General features: G+C 37.0%; 1 protein-coding gene and 1 long non-coding RNA gene across 2 annotated transcripts in view; one reads left to right on the top strand and one right to left on the bottom strand.

Moving 5' to 3' along the window:
* The window catches only part of LOC115232842, a 92540-nt gene extending 79393 nt beyond the window's left edge, over positions 1-13147 (bottom strand). Inside the window, exon 1 of the long non-coding RNA XR_003883667.1 lies at positions 12352-13147. This is a non-coding gene — a long non-coding RNA (uncharacterized LOC115232842). The remainder of the gene's footprint in view (positions 1-12351) is intronic.
* Positions 1-15602, top strand: part of LOC115232836 (phytanoyl-CoA dioxygenase) — a 105499-nt gene that overhangs the window by 3302 nt on the left and 86595 nt on the right. The gene's annotated exons all lie outside the window — the stretch shown is intronic.

The raw sequence follows: 15602 nt of genomic DNA, 5'->3' as shown, positions 1-15602 counted from the left end.
AATAAATAATTAGATTATAAATAATTAGAATCTATGAAATTATATGTATATATGTTTATTAAAGTTTGTATTGTATTTGAAATATATTTTTCGTTAGAAATTTCGAGATAAATTTTTAAAATTATATTTTTAAAAATAATCATATTTAAAATAATTATTTTTTACATTGATAAAATATTTGAATATTTTTCACGAATTTATATTTATTTGATTATTTTAATGATCTTATATTTTCAAATTACATTTAAAATGAGCTTACTTTACTACACTGATCTTAACCTTTTACGACTATTCAGAAATCAAGCTGTTTTCTTATTTTCATCAAGATACTAATGAGGCTAATAATAGTAACTGTAACCCGTAATCGTTACAACAGGTAATTTCGTTTGAGATCAAGCAATGTTTACAGAATGAAGGTTGCGATACGTGCAAAGAAAATTAGCAAAACTAGATTATGAACGACACAAATGTGCGAGTTTTAACTAGAGAAATGCAATTATACATGTTCCACTGATATTTATTTTAATACAATAAGCTAGTAATTATAGGACAATGAAATAAAACATATTGGCAAAATGTGAAGTTCCCAACTTGTGTATCAAATTCTCACTGCAACTGATAGAGGAAATATTTCATTATACTTGATTTCCTTTTGCAGTGTATTTAATATTTTCGTAATAATTACTTTATTGAAAATTTATTTGGTTTAAAGGGTTATTGGATCATGTACAATGTTCCAGCAAAAACTTTAATAGTCATAGAAATATATTTGTTTTTTAATTTTATATTCTTTAAAATTTCTTTTTATAAAATTTTATCGAATTTATATTTGAGTATATAATATTCTTAAGATTTCGTAAAGCATTATTGAAGAAGAGATTACGTCAATATATAAATATTTTTGTCATTAAAAAGAGTTACAATATATAGGATCGAATTTACAATCTGATAACATTTAAGTACAAATTATTGTGTCTCTCGAGTGAATATCGATTGTTCTTTCTCCGACTTTTCTCTAGACAAAAACGCGTGTTTGTCAAAAGCACAGTGACCACAGACGAGTGCGGTGCTCGTATCGCGCGTAAAGGGACCTCGCAAAGGGCGTCATAATTGCCGGGGATAAAAGTCCTTCTCTCTTTTTGCTCTTTTTTCAATGATCCTACCCACGCGATGAAACACAATCTCTCGCGATGCGCGTACGCGCCAGGCGTGGAAAAAAGAAAGAGAAAGAAACCATCGTTATTTACAGCTTCGTTCGCATACCCACCGCGGGTAAATACCACTTCTCCCTCTCCCATCCCTCGGTATTCGCGACGCCATACTCGTTTCGACGTAAAAACTCTATCTCCCTTTGCAGCATCGCCATCGGCTCTCGTCGCCAGTTTCAAACTAGATTTCTGCGCCTCTGTCGCATCCTCCACACTTCCTCCTCCTCCCCCCTTTTTCCGCCCAGATTCTTCTTTCGCTCTCGAGCACTGTCGACTTTTCCCTATAAAGCGCTTTGGAAGCTCATTCCGTTGATCCTGTTCCGTCGGGTTGCCATGCAAAATTGCTATACGTGATTCTGCATATGTACGTGACTACCATAGTGAGAATGATGATCCCGGATAACCGCGGTTATCATGATCTAGTTATCATTTTATACATGTTGCGTTGGGACTACCATTCAAGTGGTCAAATCTTGGAAACACGTCATTTATGTCGCGAATTTCGCAAATTTGCAAAAAAAAATTGTTTAAGTAAGGTAAACGTATTAACGATTTCTCTCCGACTATTCTCTTATTGTTAGTTTCGATTGTTTTTTCGAGTCTGGCACGTTTCCTCAAAACCTCATTTTGTTCAAGTGTCATGCGCTTCTCTTGTAAAGCTCTTGCCAAGCTCGTTTCGGCTGATCTTGTTGCAAATACGTGACCGCGCATACGTAGTCCGACAATAATCCGTCGAAGAAAAAGCTGTATGCATAATCGCGAAGAACCCTATGACATCGGAGAAAGTGGAGGAAAAATTTTGCAAGAATTCGAGAAATAGCCTTTATGAGAGAAGCGACATTTTATCATTACGAGAATCGAGGGAGGCCCTCGCGCTATTCAAAAGTAATGACCGAAAAAAAAAACCCGTTTTACATTGATTTCACGTTTCACACACATTTCTTTCGTGACCCAGTTTCGCGGACTAGCACGCGTATGTATTTTATTACGACTGTAATATTGTAACGATAATTGTTACATCTCACACATACTGTTTTCTACAATGGTGTAAAGAAAGGGGAAAAGCGTCGAGAAAATTCTTATCACGGTTACGTAATTACAACGTTACAGCGTACCAGATCGGAATTGTGGCTCGCGAAATTAGATACATACGGTAGGCAAGAGTTTCTTTGCGTTGTGAATACATGAATACACGAAAGTGGCTGACTGTATTGCGCTATACATAATATGTAAAATGCTATTCGTATACGTGACTATTGCGGCGCGCGATATTCTAGAGAAAAAGAAAAAAAAACTCGTAACCATAATCGTAGATGGGCAGACGTTTACGAGAAATCATTTCACAAAGCGAAGATTCAAAGAAACATGCGAAATAAAAGAATTTCATTGGTCAGGGATTTAAATCGCTTGGAATGTGAGAATTTCATGTGCTCGTTTAAACGGGGGATAAAATTTCCTTGATTTACATATTGTAGAATTATTTTAAAGAGAAGGTATATATAATCGAGCGTGATTATACAATATGAGAAAAAAGAAAACAGAAATTAGTTGACAATTCTTTAGAAAAACACTCGAAATAAAATTCTTTTTTTGATATTATATCTCAAAATAATTAAATTATATCTTTTTAAAATGATTTATATTAAATCAGATTTTGGTTAAGTTAAAATAGTTTTCAAAAATAGTCTCCATTTTATATTGTATAGCAATGTTCAATTTTTTATAAATATGCATTCGAAAATTATTATATTTTGATAGAAACATTTTGATTTTAACGAAATTAGTTTGACGCAAAATGTGTCACAACTAATACGCATTTATTATCATTTGCGCGGCACAATTGTGAAGAAAAATTATATTTTCGTCCCGCCTTTTGCGATGTAATCTGATTAACGGTACCTACCCGGAGTAATTGTGCCGGTAATTAGCGCCCTAAAATGGGCACTTCCATTTGCCAAATCTCACTGTCAGCGATGGATCGCCGATAATAGAAAATGCAATAAATCACGCATAAAAATTACGTGAGGCAGATTAATTTTATCGTCCGTCTGCAGTAGCCAATTTCCTGAGATATATGTATTATATATACGTTCTCTATAGCAACGCGCGCGAAATTACGCAACTTTTTTTCAGATTTTTTAATAGATTGAAATAATTATCTTTTTTTAATGCAAATTTATTAAAGTAAAACTATTTAACTATTATTATTTTTCGAAAAAGAAAAAAAAATACTTTATTGCTATAAAATATCAGTTTTTAAAAAGTTTTCAAAACGTATAAAAAGCTTTCAAAATTTTATATTTTGATTAATTTTAAATAGATTTAATTTTAATATCTTAATTAAATTTATTTCAATTTGGAACGTGTCTTATATGAACAGTACAAAAATCTCCAATCAAATTTTAAAGAAATTTTATCTTCTAAATTCGAGTAATATACATAAATTTATTTCAGCGCACAATTTTTATTGACTGCCGTTAAGAAATTATAAAAGAGAGGCGTCTATATTAATGAGAATAAAATTGCGTTTGAAATGCTGGGACGCATTAAGTGTTCTTTATATCCACGGTGATTTATCGTCGAAAAATGTCGATACCAAGGACGAGTTTCTTTCCATCTCGCAAGACGGGAAGGAAAAGTTTGCTATTCGTACGAGACGCTTATGTACGTCTCCGTCTCTGTGTGACGGAATTTAATTCTCCAAAGTGCCGAGGCCTGTCGTGATCGATTGCGCGAGCTCGCGCCACTTCTAAACTGTTCCTTACTTTTTCGACAGTCGTCCCGAAAAAAAGAAAACGAGAAACAACCGTTTGACGCGGCCTGATGCATATGTGCGATACTCGCACATGTCGGGAGGAATCGGGAATCGATTGACAGTACCGTCTCGACAAACAGACCGAATTGGCATTAACCTTATACATATGTATTCTCCATTATGTATGTAGGATCTCGTTATTTAACTCCTCTCGAGAGAAGCTAATATTATTTTACAACGCATGTGTAATTACGTATAAACGTTTCTGATTGTATTAAAACGCTAATTAATGCGTAATGACGTAGGTGTGATCTCTCATTATACCTGATGCATTAATGTAATTTTGATAATTTTGTAACATATGAAGATCAGAAATATCTCTGGTTATACCTGATCGATATCGAATATCAAATTACGGCACTATAGATGATTATAATTACAAGGAACTAATTATGTTAATGAAAACGTAAAAAGTAAGTGGTATTATTTTGGTCGCGAGGATTCTTTAATAAACTCTTTCTACTATACACAATTTTTTATTACATTGATTTTTATTTGATATAAATTTTTCGTCAAAGGACACGTCTACAAAATGTGTGTGGGTGGCAATCTACTTAAAAAAATTATGTGTTTTACACACGCACATATATACATGTACAATATTGAGAGAGATAAAATTATATTCCAATATATATTTGATAAAACATGTAAAATTTGTACTCATGACGGTTGTATATTAAGATATAACATAGATTGGCAGTCATATCGACCACATAGAACATACATACATACGAGGATACGCGCGATAGTAAACCGAATTATTGGAATCGGCAAGGGACCACTGTCGATTGGATTTCGCCAGCCGCATCGCCATATTTGCTTTTTATTTACGCCTCCGCTTCGTAATTGTTGCTGTATGATATTTCCCGATATTTGTGTGTGCGTACATATGTGTATATGTGCGTGTGTGCGTTTTTTAAATGGAACATTCTGCTGAACACCATGCGCGGGTATAAACGCCGAACCGCCACGTCGCGTTCTATATATAATTTATATCACGACTTTACCAATCATCATTATTTTTGTTTAAGAGGATCTCTCTCGATCCAAGTTGACTGCAATAAGCGTAATCGAACATAAAACCGTGCTTCATTAACGTGGTAAATTCTAAAGGATATTATACCTTAATAGCGTACGATCCTTTCTATTCCCGTTCACATCATTCTGTCTTAATTGGCCTATTTTTCAACGGTAGAGTCGAGCACCCTCTCGAGAACCTCGACAGGAATTTCTGCGGAAAAGTGAAAATGAACGGCGGGAGAGAAAACGCTCTAAGAGAACGGCGATGAATTTTGCATATAGTTGTGGTTTCATAGTGGTTAACGAATCCCGAGAGTCGGCGATGCGAGCTATCGCGGTTCGAGTGACGAGATGAATCTACGTAATTGCTGGATCAGAATCGTGTGGTCGATCACGACGTAATTAATATGCTTCGTATGACTGGCGATTCAGTGACGCGCACGAACACAAACGGGTCAGCATACGAGTGTTCAATAGCTCGCATAATTAAACTCCTAGAGGAAATTCGTGTTTAATTTTAGGCATTAACCATGTTTAACACATGTGTCACGTATAGCGTATGCCACACAATGCTTGCTAGCCTGAAAATTATAGTTTAAAATGAGCCACGCGGACTCTATCGCGTAAGATACGTTATAATATTCATTTAGAATTATTCTGGAATAAGTAACTGAGATTCGTCGTTTATAGATAGAATTCTGAATTTTTATGCATTAAAGTAATTAACAAATTTTTACATCATTTTACGATGCTTCTCTTCTTATGTTATATTTTTAATATTTTTTATTTTCCAATATCGCGTAGTTTTTGTATATCAAATATAATGTAATTATTAATATTTTTATTTGCTGTTATAGGAGAGATCAAAAAGACAAAAAAATATAAACAGGTAAATTATTAAACTTATTGACTCTAAGTTAGAAGGATTTATAGAGACCACAATGCGTTTCTCAATAAATATACATATATTTGTTCTCGTATATATATAAGGTGATAGGATTTATATATCGAGAGAGATATCTTCTTCAATTTCCTTTCCTTTCGAGCGCTTATTCGCTAACTCGGCAGCTCACGCTTTTAGCGCGGATGACCTGTACACAAATCGCGAAAATCGAATTTCGTGGGTTCTTCCATGTCGGGATATCTCCGTCTGGCAACTACTACGGAGCGAATTTGCGAAAATCAGATTTCACGGGTCGAAGGCGATTCGACAGCACAGCTCGTTCGTTCATTTCGAAAGTTAGGTACAATGAATTCGCCGTGATTATTTCAATTGCTGACTTTGATAAATCGATCTTTTTTCTACATTTCATGGAGATTGCTAAGTCAAAGTTAGCGTAGAATTAAAAATGCCGAAAGTGAACGATAAGTAAGATGGGATAGGTTCTTTGTTTATGTATGATTTAAACATTAATCTTTTTTTTTTATTGCAAGAAAATTCCGAGACTTTTGACGTTATTTTTGGACGAAGTATTTTATATAATATTGCTTTAAAAGAATTTAAACACGCTTGAATATTTATTATGAACAATAAGGGGATGTTAAAAAAGAATTAAAAGTTTATCAATATATTTTCTTCAATTAATATATTTAAGAAAGAGTAATCGCACAAATTGTGCAGTAAATTGCACTTTGAGCAGAGATTTAAAAAACCTTTATTTTTTCGGTGCGAAAAGATAAATATATTGAAGATGTATATTTTTCGCTTGCGAAGCTTGCGGAAGAGCAACACGGAAATAAGGATATTCGGTATAATAGTTGTACGAAGCCTTTTTTCGTAAACGCGGACGCAATTTAACGACTCGGATGAGTCCGTCGCCTGACGGGATTGTGCAATGAGCACTGCGTATAAAACATATAAGCACTTACACAATGACCTCCAAGGGTGCAGTCGTTATTTAGCGTGTCACGCGTATTTTATGAGACCGCGTCGCACAGCTTGCGTAACAAATAATATCCGTAGAAATATGATAACGCGGTAGAGAACTGCATCTTTTTAACCTTTCACACGCTACACATTGTGTGCGAAATGTTATAAAGGATACGAGTTTTTCATCTCCCTTTTTAAAGAGATGCGCGCGATTTTTCTTGAAATTATGATGAGGAATATGATAAGGAATATATCTCTCCACACACGACGTAGCACTGAAAGGATTCTAATTTACATTATGAATGTTGGGTAACTTATGAATTATGATTATATTGAATAAATCATGCTATCAAAATATTTTCTCTCTCGCATAACATCCCTCTGAGTTCTGACGAAATCAATACGTATATTGAAATTCTTGCGAGTATCCGCATCTCGACGTAGAATTTAATACATACTCGACTTGCAACAAAGTAAGACCGATTACATCTCAAATTAATAACTTTTAACTTGAGCGCGTATTCGGTTACTAATTCGATGTGCGATATTAGAAAAAGAAATTTGCGGGATCCTTCATCTTCTCTCACAATTAACTACAATCTATACGCTATCGTCTTATTATAAACTTTATCGGATCAGCCCTTCGTGCTTCGTGGTAACTTTCCGGATCAAAAAAACTAGCAATATACGAATATATAAATTACACAAACAAGAAAGAAGTCACGAAACTTTGCTCTTATCGTAATCTCTGTGCCCTGTCACGTGCACGAAATCTTGAAGCAACGTAAAAAGTGGGCCAACAATCTACATTAAATACTGTCAGGAGATCGTCGTACAGTCTGTCGGCTATGGATTTTGAAGAATAAATTTCCGTGAGACTTCTCAAGAAGTATTGTGTGGATGAAGTTTGTACTTGGCGGAGTTCTTATTCGAGAATAAAATGGCTTTGTGAAGTCGCTCGCGCATTGCGTCCAATTTTCAAGGAATAATTTTAAGCTCTTGATCCGTATTTCCGTTATGCATCTTTAAAGCAGATGGAGCGCGATATGTTACACATAAATATTTTCGTTAATGTTTATATCATAAATATTTTTATACGAGGCGAAATTAATGATACCGTGCTTGTTTTTAAAGGGATAAATATTTAAAATTGTTTAGAAAGTTACATACTTTAATACAAAGTATCAAACTCGTTTTTTTATTGAAATATAAAGTCCTCGGGAAATCCATGTCTTTACATCATGCCGTACGTTGAGTGAAACTTATACGCGGATGACTTTTGAAAAGGAACAACAATAAAAGCGAAGTTACCACGCGGGTTAATATCGCGTAATTAACCGACGAAATTATAACAAGGAACACAGACATTTGCGAATGTTTGTGGTGCTTAGGTTGAATTCAACGTTTCAAACAATTTGTATTTGCTTCAACCACATTAAATTATTCATTCGTATTTGACTTCCAACGTACGATAATATTCTAATTAGAGATACGCATAACTTTAAGAACTTTATCCCTCTCTCTGTCTGTCTCTCTCTCTCTCTCTCTCTCTCTCTCTTTCTCTCTGTGTTCTATTTTATCGTTGTGGTGACTACGTGCAAGGGAATGTTTTAACGTGAAAACAGCATATTTTATTATGCACAATAATCGATTTAAATCAAAGTATTCCTGTAAGTCGAAAAACTACATTTTTACAATATGATATTATAATAATGTTTTCAATTTTTAACTTCTGAATTATATACAGATTGTAGTTTCTTATACTAACACTATTTTATATATTGAGCGAAACTTTTCATCCTGACTGTATGTTTCACCAATGTTAAAAGTCACTATATAATACATATTAAGATGTGGTTGCTTCCGGCTGAAATTACGTCGGGGATTCGTGCCCTTTAGAGGAAGTTCGATGAAGCGCGAAGTTACATCCGCAGCTAGTTTTGCAGGGTAGATCAAGAGGGTACGATAACAACCCTTTGCCCAACAAGCCAGGCAGCAAGAAAATGTGCACGAGAGACTTTTAAACGAGGAATTTAACCATTTTGTGGTGAACTAACCAAATTTGCGCGACTGAAGCAAAGTGGGTAGCAACTGCTCGCAGACAATTGTATTTAATGTTCTAACTTCAGTTTTACGACATTAGAAACTTTTCATAGTACCGTATATCGAATGTGATAACCGCCAAAATGCCATATTTATTGTGAAATTATTTGACATGAATATTTTATTTTATTAATAGAGATTTATATTATACGATTATGTGGAAATTAAGTCAGTTTTATATCATTAGAAATTTTAAACGATGAAAGGGATAAATAAAAATACTTTACGGTAAAAGAAATATAACTGTTTTTAACGAACAATAATGTTCCATTTATTCGTATTAACGCTAAAAGGGGAAAAATCACGTTATTTGTGTTTTACATTACGAAAATATATGAAATTAAGCGAGCCCATAAATATTGAAATTATAGAGTGACACATTTTTATAAATAGACCATTACTAATCTATATATTTTACATCATCTAAATTTATTAATAATATAAATTTTTGCAAAATGTAGACTGTGCTGACAAAAAAAGCTCAACCTCAGAATTTCCAATACAATATTAAAAATTCAAATTTGCATTGAGCGCGCGCAATATGTATATTCTAAAAATATTTTTAAATTCTCATTTTGTATGTGTGTGTGTGTGTGTTATTTGTTAAAGAAATATCTAGTCTAGAAATATTTGAATAGTCAATATTTTCAATAATCTTGTTCATTTAAAAATGTCGAGGTTATACGAAGGATCTTTTCAATGAAGCATCCTTGTAATATTATACGGAACAAAATCGCTCGTTGTAATGGCTTGTGCTCGCGTTAAAAATTACCTCCTGTCGCGCATTTAGCGGTGACTTTCATCAAGTGAAATTGTGCCTGACGATTTTCGTCGAGGGTGGAAGAGCCTGGTGAGGCGTGAAGTCGCATCCCCAGCTACTTTGTCAGGCAGATCGAAAGGGTGTGATAGCGAGCCCTTAGCGAGGAACGCTTTCCACAGAATCAACCATAAAACGTTAACGCGTTGCAATTAATCGTTGGTTTGCGCGTCTTCTCATAACTAAGGAAAAATTGCAAAAAATTAGAATAGGAAAAAGAATGATTAGAGAAATTTAAATCAGATGAAAGATGCAAGAAGATAAGCTTAAAGTCTGCAGATTACACGGGGAACATGAAAATATATAGGACGTTCCATTTTTATCGAATTTAATGGATAGATTTTCTCTGAAGAAATTTTCGAGCGAATTATCGACTGAATTTAAGATTAGTCGGATAAAGAAAGATGCGGAATACCTTGTGCATAAAAATGCGACTATAAAACGGGCTCATGCGGATGGACGGCTGACAACGATTCTACAAATTTCGAGATGAGACTGTTATATTACGTCTGCGATATTACGTCAAGGTGCGAGTTATTACGCGGTAGGGAGCGATCGAAATTACGTCGTAAATCGTGGTCCTCGAGATTCGATGGCGCGAGAAAGTGCTTCCGCGAGCGTTTCGCCGCACGGAGATGGACGGGATGACGACAAAGAGCCAACGAAGACGTTCTCCCCGCGAAACGATCGATGAGAGGGCGGATGAGGGTGGCCGTATCTCGCGGAGAACGGATTCTTCGAGCTGCGAGAATCGAATTAAGGCTTTCGGCCGAGTGGCTTGTACAACCTTGTAACGGTCTCAAATTTCACCCAACTATGAATTCGCCCATTACAAAGTCTGCTAAATATTAATCGGATATTGGATTGAGTTATAAGTAATTATGTAAGATATCTTGGATGTTTGGTAAAAAGTCTCGACTCTGCTTTGCGCTCATAATTACAATGTACAACTAATGTATTATATAGAAAGATTTGTTTTTAATTTGATATTACAAATGAGTCATTAACTCTCACGGGATATAATCTTACTAAATATATTTGGTTCTTTTTCTCCCATGAAACATATAGAATATTTTTATGAACTATATTATTTATATGAAATGTACCGAAAATATTTTGAAAAACAGATTTTTGTGAGAAAATAGAATTCACTACAAAAAAATTATATTATTTTTATATTCTCCGCGCGAACAATAAATTCTTGTTTGAATTTACATTGCTCTATGCAAAAATACAGGTAAAAGTTACGTTTTGTTTAATATTATAGGTGCTATTCTTGTTTTGTATCGCCTATCTCGTATTGTTATCGTTTCCAACTTTGTTAAATAATTGTTATCTCGCCATAAATTTCACGCGTAAATTTATCTCTACGTGAATAAAAGAAAAAATTGGACACACGAACCAAGAAGTCGAACAAACGCGAATTAATGCCCCGTGATCATGTGATGTCATTAATTAACCCGAAGTTTCCATAAATTCTCGGAATCTTGGTTGCGCTAGTTCCAAGTTACGGCGCATTAGAAATCGTTACGTAATACGGACACGTAATATAGTGCGCTGTGTGTCGTATAAGACTTTTGCTGGAATTACGTTTGGCGCTCTGTGAAAGCTCGGTGAGACGTAAAGTTACACCCGTCCGAGCACTCGCAATCGTCGGATGGAAAGCTTTGATCCCGAATAAAGTGCCGCTGGGTAGGATGGAGGAAGTCGCGGAGATAGAGAGAAAGAACGCGGCTTCTTTCTCTGGAGCAGGAAGTCGATAGGGAGCCGTCTCGACGCCGACGGCGGGCGTCGTAGAGTCGACCAGATTCCTCTCTCCGTGTGTTTGACTGTCGCCGCCGTTATTTGCCGAGTTATTCGATGTGCGACGAATGATGGAGCGATTTGAGTCGCGATCCTCGGTAACTGCGTGTGAAGTTACGCGTCGAATCGATAGCGTAGGATGGGACAGAATGCGTCTTTGATACTTTCCAATGCGAAATTTCGAATCGGAATTCAACGGAATTCCGATTACGCGCAATTCCTGCAGAAGTACATTCCTGGCGCAATATCGCGCGTTTAAAAATGCATTAGGGATTGGTCTGCTCCCGAAAAGTTAATTTACAATTGCGACGACGCATCCGATTTCGTATCGATTCATTCGTTTTCCAATATCGGAATCGTACAAAAAAAGGAACGAAGGAAAAAAAACTTTACATCCGTCATTCTAGTTAAAATGTCATTAAATTCGAGATTTTTCTTATTTTCTTAGAACTAACGGTATTTATTATTACATTAAGAGATGTCGAGACACGTTTATATCACGTTTACAGTGAGTTTACACGTTTATATCACGGAAGAATTGCAACGTAAAAAAAAAAAAAAAATCGCGTGAAAACAAGCGTTTAATTCTACCGTGCAATGGAATCTTTGATTCAAGGTTGGTTGACGAGAGTGTCGGGAATGTTTAACCGCAGCAACCGAGACCGTGGCTAATGAAAGCGACGTTTGATCATCGACCACGAAGTAATCGACTTACCGTGACTGACTCTGCTTCTCCCTACGGCTCCTCCTTCCTGTGTATTGAGGCTCCTGCGCCTCCCCTATTTCTCCGATCTCGTGTTAATTAACGAAACACTCGCCGCACGATGACTACTCTCCGAGATCAACGTACTCCAATTTATATTTCGACAGCCTCGACGTGCGATCGACGGGAACCTTTCCGCTCCGATGCGTTTCCCCGTAATCGAATTTTGTACACCTCGTAACCGAACGGAAGAGAACACGACCACGGTTTTTCGAGCGTTGTTTTTTTTTCTATTTTGTCTTTTAACGAAACCGTTAACGTGCGAGTGTCGTAAAATAAGGATGATAAATTGAGCTGGTGAGATTGCAATTCATAGACTTCTCTTCCCGCGTAAGAGAGACATTACACGTGATCTTCTTAACTTACTGCGGATGTGCGTAAAATTGTCCTTTGTATTTTTCTTTCGCAAAGTTCTCGTCGAGAACGTATCTTCTTGTCGACTTTGGTACATAATAATTCGAACGGAAACGCAAAAAGACAGAGCGACTAAGATTTTTCGCGACTGTCACGACTCTTTTCTCCGAATCTCCATCTCAGCGCGAACTCGCGCATGACTTTCCCGAATTCACGGCTCTATTTCTTCGAGTCGCTAGTCCAAGAATCGTGACTGGTTACTTCATTCCCCGGCGAAGCACGAGGGTCGAAGTCCCGCGTCAGACTGCAGGGTGTCACCCTTGTTCGTACCCTCGAACCTCCGCGATTTCCACCCTACCACCATCATTTCGCGAGCTGTACGCATGCCCGCAGGAAATCCACCCTCGTCGTATCTCTCGGCATTGCCTTCGTATGTATATATATATATATAAATATATGTATATATATATATGTATCTATGTGTATGTGTGTGTGCTTATACGTGCCTCCACTCGAAAATTGTGGAAGCGTGCACGGATGGGCGATGGGCGGGTGGGTGGTTGGTTGAGTGTGTGAGTGTGTCCATACGTGAACGCGATTGGCGACGAGCGTTTATACGTGCATAGATACGTGCGTGTGTGCGCCGGTGAGGGGTGCGGATGCGCTTGGGAGGTAAACACGCGTGCGATAAATCGCCGCTCGAGGATGCGTGCGCGCCGCCGTCGTCGACGGCGACGACGACGCCGACGGTGGAAATAAAAATCGAGTGGACCAAGGAGGGTTTATGGGTTTATCGCGAATACTTTTGAATGCTGCGGGAAGGAGTGAATGTAACTTTGATGATGCTGCGTCGCCGCGGCAGAGGCACGGGGGCAACAATTTCGGCTACGTTAAATTACACGCCATTGTATTTTTTTATTATTTACGAAACGGTCCTCGTCCAATCATAAATGCTTATCATCTTTGACGGAAGTAATTGCGTGGAAACTTCACGCCTCGTGTATCTAGTACTCTGGACTTTAATTTATTGAGCAAAGTTGGCGCGAGTTCCCGTAAGCTAAACGCTAAGCTTATTTACTTAATGATTAAGTTAAGTTGACTTGACACGTTACTCCTGACGGCAGAGATACGACGGCAAGCTTCACCTTTATAACCTTTAAAGTTATCTGTCTCATAATTATTTATGCTATCTAGATCTAGATTCATAACCTAAATTAGTTTCTTCTCAAGTAAATCGTGGTATCTATTTTCCTTGAATTGGCGTTTTCATACACATGCATAATACAATAAATTTATAATTGTAGAAATGAGTGGGAAGTTAATTAATTACAACGCTTTTAATTATAATTAATATTGTTTAAACATCTCTTTTTTTATTTTTTAATATACGTTTATTCTTTTAATATATATATATTTCTCTAGTTTCTTCTTGTAGATATAAGCGTTCCTGAGATGGAAGAATTTTGCTTTAACAATGAGACGCGCGTCACGTTATTACATGGATGATTATTACTATCGTATGATCATTACGTATAATTATTAAAATAACGACCGATGATTTGCTAGAAAAATCTATCTAGATTGTACCGCTCTAACTCTATTGTATATCTGGTTTCAGCTTTTCGCTTATTTGATTTTCATTTCCATCACGATTTTAATAGAAATAGCCAACGATTCACAAAGCTCAAAAAAAATGAGCAAGGAAGCGTAATTCCGTCCTCGCAAGCCGGCACGCTTGAGCGTCGAAAACGAAATTAATAAAGCGCAGCCGGTGCAACAAATTTCGATAAATCCACGAGCGGTGATGCGATAATTTCGAAGCTATGCAGTCCGCTCGATTGACTCGCGTATAACAGAATCCACAAGTAATTTGACTGACGTATTACACATTCATTTATATATACATATAACATTCACCTAGTAACACGATATTGATTTAAGGGCGCATCGCGGCGACACACAAATATCACAGCGTCGTGGATAAGAACCCGGTATATCCGGCTCTCTCACTTAAGCACGAATCCGAAAGTAATTTTCCTTCCGGGGCGCGTCACTGAGCGTAAGCAAGGCGAGCTCGTTTTAGTAAATTTACGAAGAGACAGAGAGAGCACTCCCTTTTCTCTTTCGCGCAAAATTGCGCAACCGTGAACGAGAGCTTAATATAATTGTTCGCGATTCGAGTCGTCGCGGGGTGTGATAAAAGTCCTTGTCCTAAATAAAGGAATCAACGACGACGGTGCTTTACTCTTTCTTCCCTCTCTTTTCACCCCCGCTCGCTCTCCCATTGCGAGCGGCTCTCCTTGGAGGATCTCGTTTTCTAGCTTGTAATAGTTAGCTTGATGGTGAAACTTTCGCGGCACCTCGGCGGAGCGGGCGAGGTTTAAACTGCATTAACTACGGTCTTGATAATAAAACTTTTCGAAACGTTTGACGGATGAAGCCGAGCAAACGATCTGGCTTTCTGCATTTTCGATTCCCCGCTCGGTAATTAATTGAGGGGCGCGGCAGGGATCCCCGTTGAACTTTGCGTAGAGTGTTTTATGTTCAACCTTCTCGCAGCTCTCTATATATATATATGTACACGATGAGCATACCTCGTAAAACATCATACACCGGCGAATGGGAGGGATGGCGAAGAAGGAAGAAGATGAATTATTTCCGGTACGTCCCGGTACGTCGCAATTTCAAACGGAATTAATGATTGTGTTTTTAGACCATTTTTGGCCGTAATTAATCGAGGTATAAGATGCCCACGAATTTTCACTTTCGGATGGCATCGCGACGCAGGATAAACAACGCATCCGCAAACTTCTCTATTTTTCTTTCCTCTGTCTTCAACTATCTCTTTC

This window comes from Formica exsecta, unplaced genomic scaffold (genome assembly GCF_003651465.1).
Source record: "Formica exsecta isolate Colony F162 unplaced genomic scaffold, ASM365146v1 scaffold15, whole genome shotgun sequence".
Taxonomy (NCBI): domain Eukaryota; kingdom Metazoa; phylum Arthropoda; class Insecta; order Hymenoptera; family Formicidae; genus Formica; species Formica exsecta.
Note: the sequence above shows the minus strand (reverse complement) of the source record. Positions and strands in the feature narration are given on the sequence as shown.